The sequence below is a fragment of the Sitophilus oryzae genome, unplaced genomic scaffold (genome assembly GCF_002938485.1).
Source record: "Sitophilus oryzae breed Bouriz unplaced genomic scaffold, Soryzae_2.0 scaffold_1614_pilon_pilon, whole genome shotgun sequence".
In the NCBI taxonomy this organism is placed as follows: Eukaryota; Metazoa; Arthropoda; class Insecta; order Coleoptera; family Curculionidae; genus Sitophilus; species Sitophilus oryzae.
The window spans coordinates 3394548-3403787 of NW_022146297.1; the positions used below are offsets into that span (position 1 = coordinate 3394548).

The 9240-nt window shown below is 31.8% G+C and overlaps 2 pseudogenes; one reads left to right on the forward strand and one right to left on the reverse strand.

Annotated features, from left to right (window-relative positions):
- LOC115880087 lies at positions 1–1351 on the forward strand (annotated as a pseudogene).
- Positions 1352–2834: 1483 nt separating this feature from the next.
- LOC115880088 lies at positions 2835–3782 on the reverse strand (annotated as a pseudogene).
- Positions 3783–9240: the final 5458 nt, after the last annotated feature.

The following is a 9240-nucleotide window of genomic DNA, read 5'->3' on the forward strand; positions in this document are numbered from 1 at the left end:
TTACAAAATCGCGATCGTAAAAAGCGAAAACTTAGACCACGTATTATTGGCTATGAGAATGTAATTAATCGTTATTCAAGTGAAGAGTTTAAAAGCCATTTCAGGTAAATAAATGATTTTGTCATATATTTGTTGAGGGACTTATGTAATTATTATTTAAGAATTTCAAGAAACACATTCAATTATTTGCATGAGTTAATACAAGAAGATTTAGTTCGACGTGTTCCAGGATGTCCTACAATTCCTTCTCATCATCAATTGATGATAGCTCTTTGGAAAATGGCTACAACGGATTCTTATAGGTTACATTTTGAAATGTAACTTTAGTCTGATATTTGGAAGTATATATAATTAAAATAGACATATTTTTATTTTTATTTTGAATCGGTTGTGACAGATTTAACGTAGGACGAGCTACTGCAGTAAGAGCTGTACGTCGAGTTTGTAAAGCTTTATTTATGGAAACCTCAAAGATTTATACAATGACCCTACGGAGATCATTACTATGATGTTATGCATTAGATTTGAAAGAGCAAATTAAGCTTTCCCTAAAACAATAGAGATTACTATTAATTTGGGACTCACATTCATATAAATGCTCCGAAAAATAATCCAGGAGATTATATCAATCGGAAAGGATTCCATTCTATTCAGTTGCAAGTAGGTATTTGTATATTTTACTTTTAAGCATGATACTAGTTTGGGTAATAATTGACTTACATACATTTAAAGGTGGTTTTGTAGCTCGTATGCTTGATCATAAAAACAAAATACAACACATTGTTATGTTGGACACCCTGGGTCTGTCCATGATCAGAGAGTGTTCCGACTGTCAGAAGTTGCAGATTACTTAAATGACGATGCACTGCATTTTTCCAAGAAAATAATACATTCTAGGCGACGCAGCATCTGAAATACATCAAGGGTAATAGCTCCTTATGGGGATGATGGACATTTTAAGTCGAGGATAAAAAGCCTTAACTACCATCATTCATCTGCTCGAGTAACTGTTGAAAGATGCATTGGATTATTAAAAGGACGAATGAGGAGTTTATTACATTGTCTACCAATGACAAGGGTAGATTTAATTGCAGAGTACATTGTTGCATGCTGTGTAATTCATAATATCTGCATTTTACAAGAAGATGAATTAATTGTTATCACCATACCTGACGGCAATCAGGTAAATAATGGAAACATTTTGCGTGAAGTAAGGAGAAATGCAGGAATTCTTAAAAGAGATGTTATCATGGATTCTTTGTAAAATGAAAATCTAATTGCATAAATTTATTTTTATATTAAACTATCAAATGTATTATAACGTGTGAAGTATGAGTCATTGATGGAGTAAGTCCATGGTACAAAGAATACAAGGTATGATATTGCGCAGGTTGGTCGCTACGTCACAGGTGATAACAGGCGCTATTGGTTAGCACGCTCCGCGCGCCAGTTCAAATCGTCAAGATATTGTTATAAACCTGTTTTTTTGTTTATATACCGTCATTGAATTATCGTTAAGCAAGTTACTGTGGAGCGGTGCGTAAGGAGTCGAGCTAGGAAGCGAGAGAGATGGAGTTCGAATCTGTTGGGACGCTAACTTTTATTTATTTTTTAAGAAATACTGTTTGTATTCTATAGTTTATTTTTGTAGTATAAAAAAAGAACTTTTTTTTTTTTTATTCTGTTATTTTTAATCCTCCGTTATTAATATAAATTGATTGTTAGTACAATACCTCATTTAATATAAAATAATATTCTACTTTTTGAAATGTATCGGACCCTAATTGTACCTAAAAGTAATATATTTTTGGTGATATACCATATTGTAAATTATTTAATATTTCAGTCCTTAAAAAGTTAATTTACATTGAATAATTGCCTACCATTAATGGAAATTTGAGCTATATATATAATCCTTGATGGGCATATTCTGGGTATGTAAATACTTCCTTTAAATTTTTTTTTTTTTTTTTATTTTTTTTATTACCAAACCAAAACATCTACATATAAAGAGAAGCACAGGTCACTAATTATAATAAACTTCACCCTTGGTATTACTTCCACTAATTGTAATAAACTTCACCCTTGAATTACTTCTATCACAATTTCAATACATTCATGCCATTTGGCGTTTTCTGCTTTTAGATTGGGGAGCAATGAAGCTTCCAACTTGTTTTTAAATGATGTAGCAATTCCTCTTGTGGTTACTTTTCCGCAGATATCCTCAGCTCTGTCCTCATGTGAATTCAGAGGCCAATGAAAATGAAATTATTTTACCATAAGGCATCGCAAACTAAAACCCTAATAAACAATTTTATACGAATGTAGAAATAAATTTAGTATTCTTACCTATAGTCCAAATCCATGTTAATGAATAATTATTATTTTTTAAATATATTTTTTGGAACTGCTGGTTTTAGTAATTATTAAATTAAAAATAATATTTTGGTTAATGTTAAATTAAACAATTCTTAACCATAACCCCAAAAAATGCAGATTATGATGCAGATCTCATCAGCTTTCTTTATTTTTTATTTATTCATTTATTTTCTAGTGACGTCACAGGTGGTATGCGCAAACTTAACGAATTTGGAGCCGCTATATCGATCATACCTTGTATTCTTTTGTACCATGGAGTAAGTCCATTATCTCATTTTGTTTTCAAGATAAAAAAAAAAAAAAAAAAAAAAAAAAAATTTTAAAAATGTGTATCATAACAGCACTTTCTGTAACTTTTAGCATTGTGGCACATTTTTGTAAAACCACGAAACAAATGAGATAATAAACTTACTCTATTGTTAACTCACCCTGTGTACTTTAATAAAGATTAATAGTGAATTATTCTCAATTATTTATCAGCTAACTTTTCTAAAACTTGCAGTAACTTCTTGTCCATCTCCATCCGCTCCTCGTGCCTTTTCATTTTAAACTGCTCATGCTCTTCCCTTTGCTTCAGTCTTTTCCCCAGTAAATATGTTATTGTATTTTATTAGACTCTGGAATGAGAGTTTAATTTTTACATTAGGTTAGTTAAGAGTTGTCTCATCTGATTTAATAAACTCACTTGATGAACATCCACCGTCCGACTCCTCCATACTATTGTTACTTTCTAACTGTTTTGATGAGAGACCACTAGAAGATGCAACTGCCACTGGATTGCACCATGCCTTTTTGGCAAAGATTTCCTCCATTATCTAGAAAAAGTATACAATACATTAGGTATATACAATATGGCATATTAATTAGAGACTTTACTATTGACTATAAGACTTATTTATTTGCAATTTATAGAAAATTTAATTATATCTAAAAATATGGATATTAAAAACTATATACTAACTTCAAAAAACTGCCAACTCCTTTTATCATTCCCTGATTTGTTATTATAATCCTTTATGGATTTATATGTTTAAAGCCGCTTGGTTTAGATGAGCATTGCCCTCCAGTTACATGATACCCTTTTTCAATAAGCTTTTGAGCTATTGACTCCCACACTTTTTTTTGGGATCATTTTCCACTTTTAAGGGTTCCTTCCATCGACCTATAGGTCTCTAATAGCAGTAATACACAGGGTGGACTCCACCTGTATAAGGAGGCTAAAATATGCAGATATATAATTAACATCCTCATATACAAGGCAAGATAACCATATGATTTATTTTTAGTTACCTTCGATTTTCTTGAGTTTCAATCAGTTGAATCTGTGTTTCACCTGTCTCATTAAGTGTCTCTTCGCCAATAAAATTATCATTTGGATCATAATTATTGCAATCATCATTCATATCGGTATTAATAGTTGTAGAAGGTTCCTCATTTTTTCAAATACTTTTTAATGGTGTTAAATTGGCAAAAGACTATATCTATAAACATATTTTTATGGAAATATACTACTACCCTCTACTACTGATAATGAATATTGTATTGGAGTTAATGGCAATAATGGCATATTATTACCAGTTATAGGCTTTGTATGAAACACTAAAATTAATTTAATCTAATAAACTTATCTAATACAATTATATTTACCTGTAGCCGCACGTTCAGCATCTTCTGGAGACACATATGCTTCTACTAACACACTTCTTTCTGAATCGTACAAAGTAATTTTTTCGGTAGCCATTTTTAGCCATAGAAATCTTTGTATCAATTATTTAAGTTTTAAAAATTGCGTCAAAATTCCTCAACGTCCACTTCGATCCTACTATTGAGATGGGTCGTTGTGAGCTCGGCGTGAGCGAAAATAATGACGTCATTAGTGACGTTTTAGCCGCGACCGCAACGTCCGCGATCGTCATGTGGAACGACCGAAGGCATATTTTGAGCATTGTGAGCGCTTAGTGGAACGCACTCTATATATTATGCTTGGTCTGGAAAATAAATGTTAAAATATCTTAATTTTGCATATCCTAATTCACGGCATCCTTCCATTTAGGGAAAAATATGGTTTTACTCAAATCCAGCCCACATTACTTCAAAGAAAGGAAATCCACATAGAAATTGGGTGGCAAGAATGAAATCTTATTAGCCAACAGAAAAATTATTGCAATATATGTATAAGCAGGATTAAACAAGGTAACTGTTAATGTTGCTGAAGCTGATGATTCTACAATTTTAATTACGGAGGCTAGAAGGCCCTTTAAGGCCTCCGTAGTTTTGATGGAATGTTAAAAAAGTCTGGCCATGAACATGACGTGGGCTACAGCATTTAAAAATTAAAAATTTTTTTTTTTTTTTTAATTTCCCGAATTTTGAATAAAGCACTTTTTAAACGTAGCATAATAATCTAGATGAGATCTAGGTTTACATTTCCTATATAATTTTATTGACTGTCAAACAAAATTGAATTTTAAAAAAATAAAAAAATATTAAAATAATGTACCGCATTACTATGATTGAAAAAATAGCGTCGCAATGGCTATGAAATGAAGATCGCTGTCATTTTATGAAAATGTACCTCAATCGTCATTTCCAGTCAACTGGACGCCGTTTTTCGATCATACGGTATATATTCAAACCAAAAAAACACTGAAAAGCATATATTTGTTTTCTACTAAAAATAATTCCAAAATAACTCGCAATCTGGCAACATCGAAGATGTGCGCATGCGTAGTGTCAGTGACTATATGCAGCAAAAACTCGTTTCAAGGTCATCCACCGGATCCACACCATTAACCCTATTTTTAATTTTTTATAAAAGATTTTTTTTTTTATTATACAGGGTTATTTCACATTACATATATTCCATAATTGCTGCATTTGATCATCGATACTACGCAAGCACACATCGTCGATGTTGCCAGATTGCAAGTTATTTTCGAATTATTTTTTTTTTTTTTTTTTTTTTTTTTTTTTTTTTTATTAAATTCTATAATTAATTTTATATTTCAAGATTTATCATGATATCAAAATTAAAGGTAAGAAGGATAATGAATATTGTGAAATGAAAGTATTATGAATATATAAAATTGTAATAATAATAACATTTATTTATATATTTTACATTAGAATTAAAATTTATCATTTACGGATTTTTTCTTAATGGTTTTAAACTTATTAGAATTATTTTATTTCTTTCAAGTTAGTTTAATTGGTAATGGTGTGGATCCGGTGGCTGACCTTGAAACGAGTTTCTGCTGCTTATAGTCACAGATACTACGCATGCGCACATCGTCGATGTTGCCAGATTGCAGATTATTTTGGAATTATTTTCAGAAGAAAACAAATGTGTGATTTTCAAAGCGTTTTTTTGTCAATGTATACCGTATGATTGAAAACACCATCAGTTGGCTGCGAAATGAGGATCGATGACATTTCCATATAAAGTGACGGCGATCTTCATTTCATATTCATCATGACGCCACTTTTTCGATCATGCGATATTATTTTGGTATTATTTTAATATTCACACAATACGTGAACGCTTATTATGTATTTTCATAGTCAATAAAATTAAATAGAAATAAAACTCTAATCTAATTGCTCTAGATTTGTTATACTACGTTTAAAAGTGCTTTATTAAAAATTCGCAAAATTAAGGGATGTCCGGGTTTTCTTTTTTGAATTTTTAAATGCTGTAGCGCCATGTCATGTTCATAACAGATTTTATAACATTCCATTAAAACTACGTAGGCGTTAAAAAGGTCTCAGTAATTATAACTGTAGAAATTGAGCAGTGATAATAGGTACCTTGTTTTGTATCTGCTTATATTGCATTAATTTTTTTTTTAATTTTCAGCAATCGTGAAGCTTTTTAATTTATAATGATTTTATTAACATATAATATGATTTATAAACAATATTTTCCTAATGGAAAGGATTTGCAGGTATTAAGATATCTTATAATTTATTCTCCACACCACAAAGTATATCTAGTAGAGGTATTAAGACATAAAATTATAAAATATCTTAATATAAATCACAAACTAGCAAGTTTTAAGTTAGTCTAATAAGATCAGAAATGAATCTTCACCATGTGCTCCAAGATATTGGTATTATATAGGAAAGAAATTACAGTAAATTAAAAATACAGGATAGTAAGTACACGCAATCCAACAGAAAAACAGTAACAGAAAAACATAAAGCATAAAACTTATTTTTACCCATTTTTTTTTTTTTTTTTTCGTTAATACGGTATATACCTACAATGGCTGCAATAAATGTGTCATATTGATGATACAAAATAATTCTAATGGGTTTAAAACTAATGAAGAAAAATCCGTAAGTAGTAATTTTTAATTATAATGTAAAATATATAAATAAATGTATTATTATTACATTGTTATTTTACTTAGAACTCCGATTACAATTATAATACCTTAACTTCACAATCTCCATTATCCTTCTTACCTTAATTTTTGATATCAAGATAAATCTGAAATTATAAAATTAATTGTAGAATTTGAAATATTATTATTGCTGATTAACAGTCAAAAACATTTGTCTTTGACTAAAATTAATTCCGAAAATAAACTGCAATGTGGCAACATCGACGATGTGCGCTTGCGTAGGATCGATGATCAAATGCAGAAAATATGGGCTTCAAGGTCAGCCACCGGATCCACACCTTTACCCCAAATTTTATACCTCACAGGTTGATTAATTAACTTTAATCTTAATTTTTTTAAACCAGTACCTTTTGACATTATTTTTCTGCAGTACTAAAATCCATTATTTTACCTATCGTCTGATGTCGATATTTTACAGCTATAGTCTTTGCCGATACGCCACCGATACGCCGTTTTTAGGGTAGTGTGGCATAGCCCTGACTAAACCGATAACGCCGCTACATTGACAGATGTTACCCGCTCATAATGGAATTTTTAGGCTAGCCACCGTTTCGCGCGCATTTTGGGAGTCAACCTTCTGGTTGATTTGTATTTTGGTTTGGTTTGATTTCTATTTTGTGGTAAAGCGGTCACGACGGCGGCGGCGCGGTGACTTGTGTCTAGCCCTAGCAGGCAACTATTAAACCCGACCAATCACGTTAGAGTTTTGACAAACACAAATGAATTAACACCCTTCAAATAACCACGCTAACCAACCTGATTGGTCAAGCTTAATAGTTGACTGCTAGGGCTAGACACTTCTGGCGCGAGGTGGCCGGGGTGGCCCACCAGCCACCATCATTAATAAAGAACATTTGGAGTTACGCACTTTAGACTACGAGGCGCAGAATATCACAGCTGCACCCAACAGAAGCCTTACGTTACATGTATACATAGGTAGCAAAGGAGACAGGCTTTAAGAGTCTGTCTCCAAATCAGATATTTTGATGTGGTAGTTTCGCTACTACATAATAGAGAGACGAAAATGAAATTTAAAGAAAAAAAAACAGTTTTCTACAAACAAAGTTTAAAAATTTTTGTGCAGTACCATAATGTAATTCATATCGTAATACTTCCAGATAAAGCCTACCTTCAAATTTGCCACATCATTTAAACATATTAAAATAGATCACAGCTGTTTTTTTCAGTTTGCCATGTTAGTTGGAATGAAATCTTATGAGCTAAATTACAATCACTTCCTGACGTTTTATTGTATAGTGGATCTCAATTTTCATTTGTAATTCGGCGACAATATAAATGTGTTCTACTGTGTATGATACTACCTCTGACGTTCGAGTGTGTTCATACCAAGTTCATATCGTATAATTGGGAAAAACAGCGTTAGCGATAGCTATGAAATGAATATCACTGTCATTTATATTTAAATTTATGTAAGAATGTCATCGATCGTCCTTTTTCAGCCAACTGGACGCTGTTTTTTTCGAAGCATATCAAGTGATACCATAATATAGTACGATACATGGCGTTCGTTTGGGCTTAAACTTGGTATACTATCTTCAGTGACATTGTAATATCAGCCATGGTACCATGGAACATATAAAGTGTTACCTTCTATGGTACCATTTGATAACATAGCAATATTAGGTACATGGCAGCAATAGGGCTTAAACTTAGTATATTTATATTACGTATTTTCAGTGACATTGTAATATAATTGTACTATGATGCATATCATCTGGGTACCATAATATAGTACCATATTATGTACATGGCGTTCGGTTGGGCTTAAATTTGGGATACTACGTATCTTCGGTGATATTAATAATATTATGAACCATGGAGCGTAATGGAGACCTGTAATATGGTACCATATTACGATACCATTTCCTGGCGTTCAATTAGACAGAAGCTTTGTTATACTACGTATCTTCGGTTACATTGTAATATGATGGTGCTATAATGCATATAAAGTGGTACCTTAATATGGTACCATATTTTAATACCATTTCCTGGCGTTCGATTGAGCTCATGTTTGATATATACTTGCGTATTTTGATGACATTTACATTATTATGGTACCATGAAGCATATCAACTGGTACCGTAATGGTACTATATTACGTACATGGCGTTCGATTAGGCTTAAACTTGGGATACTACATTTTCGGTGATATTGTAATATGATGGTACTATGATGCATATAAAATTGGGGTACCTTAATATGGTACCATATTACGATACCATTTCTTGGCGTTCGATTGGGTTCAAACTTGGTATACTACATATCTTCGGTTACATTGTAATATGATGGGTACTATGTCATATACATATAAAGTGGTACCTTAATATGGTACCATATTACGATACCATTTCCTGGCGTTCGATTGGGCTCAAACTTAGTATACTACGTATCTTCGGTTGCATTGTAATATGATTGAACTACTATGATGTATATA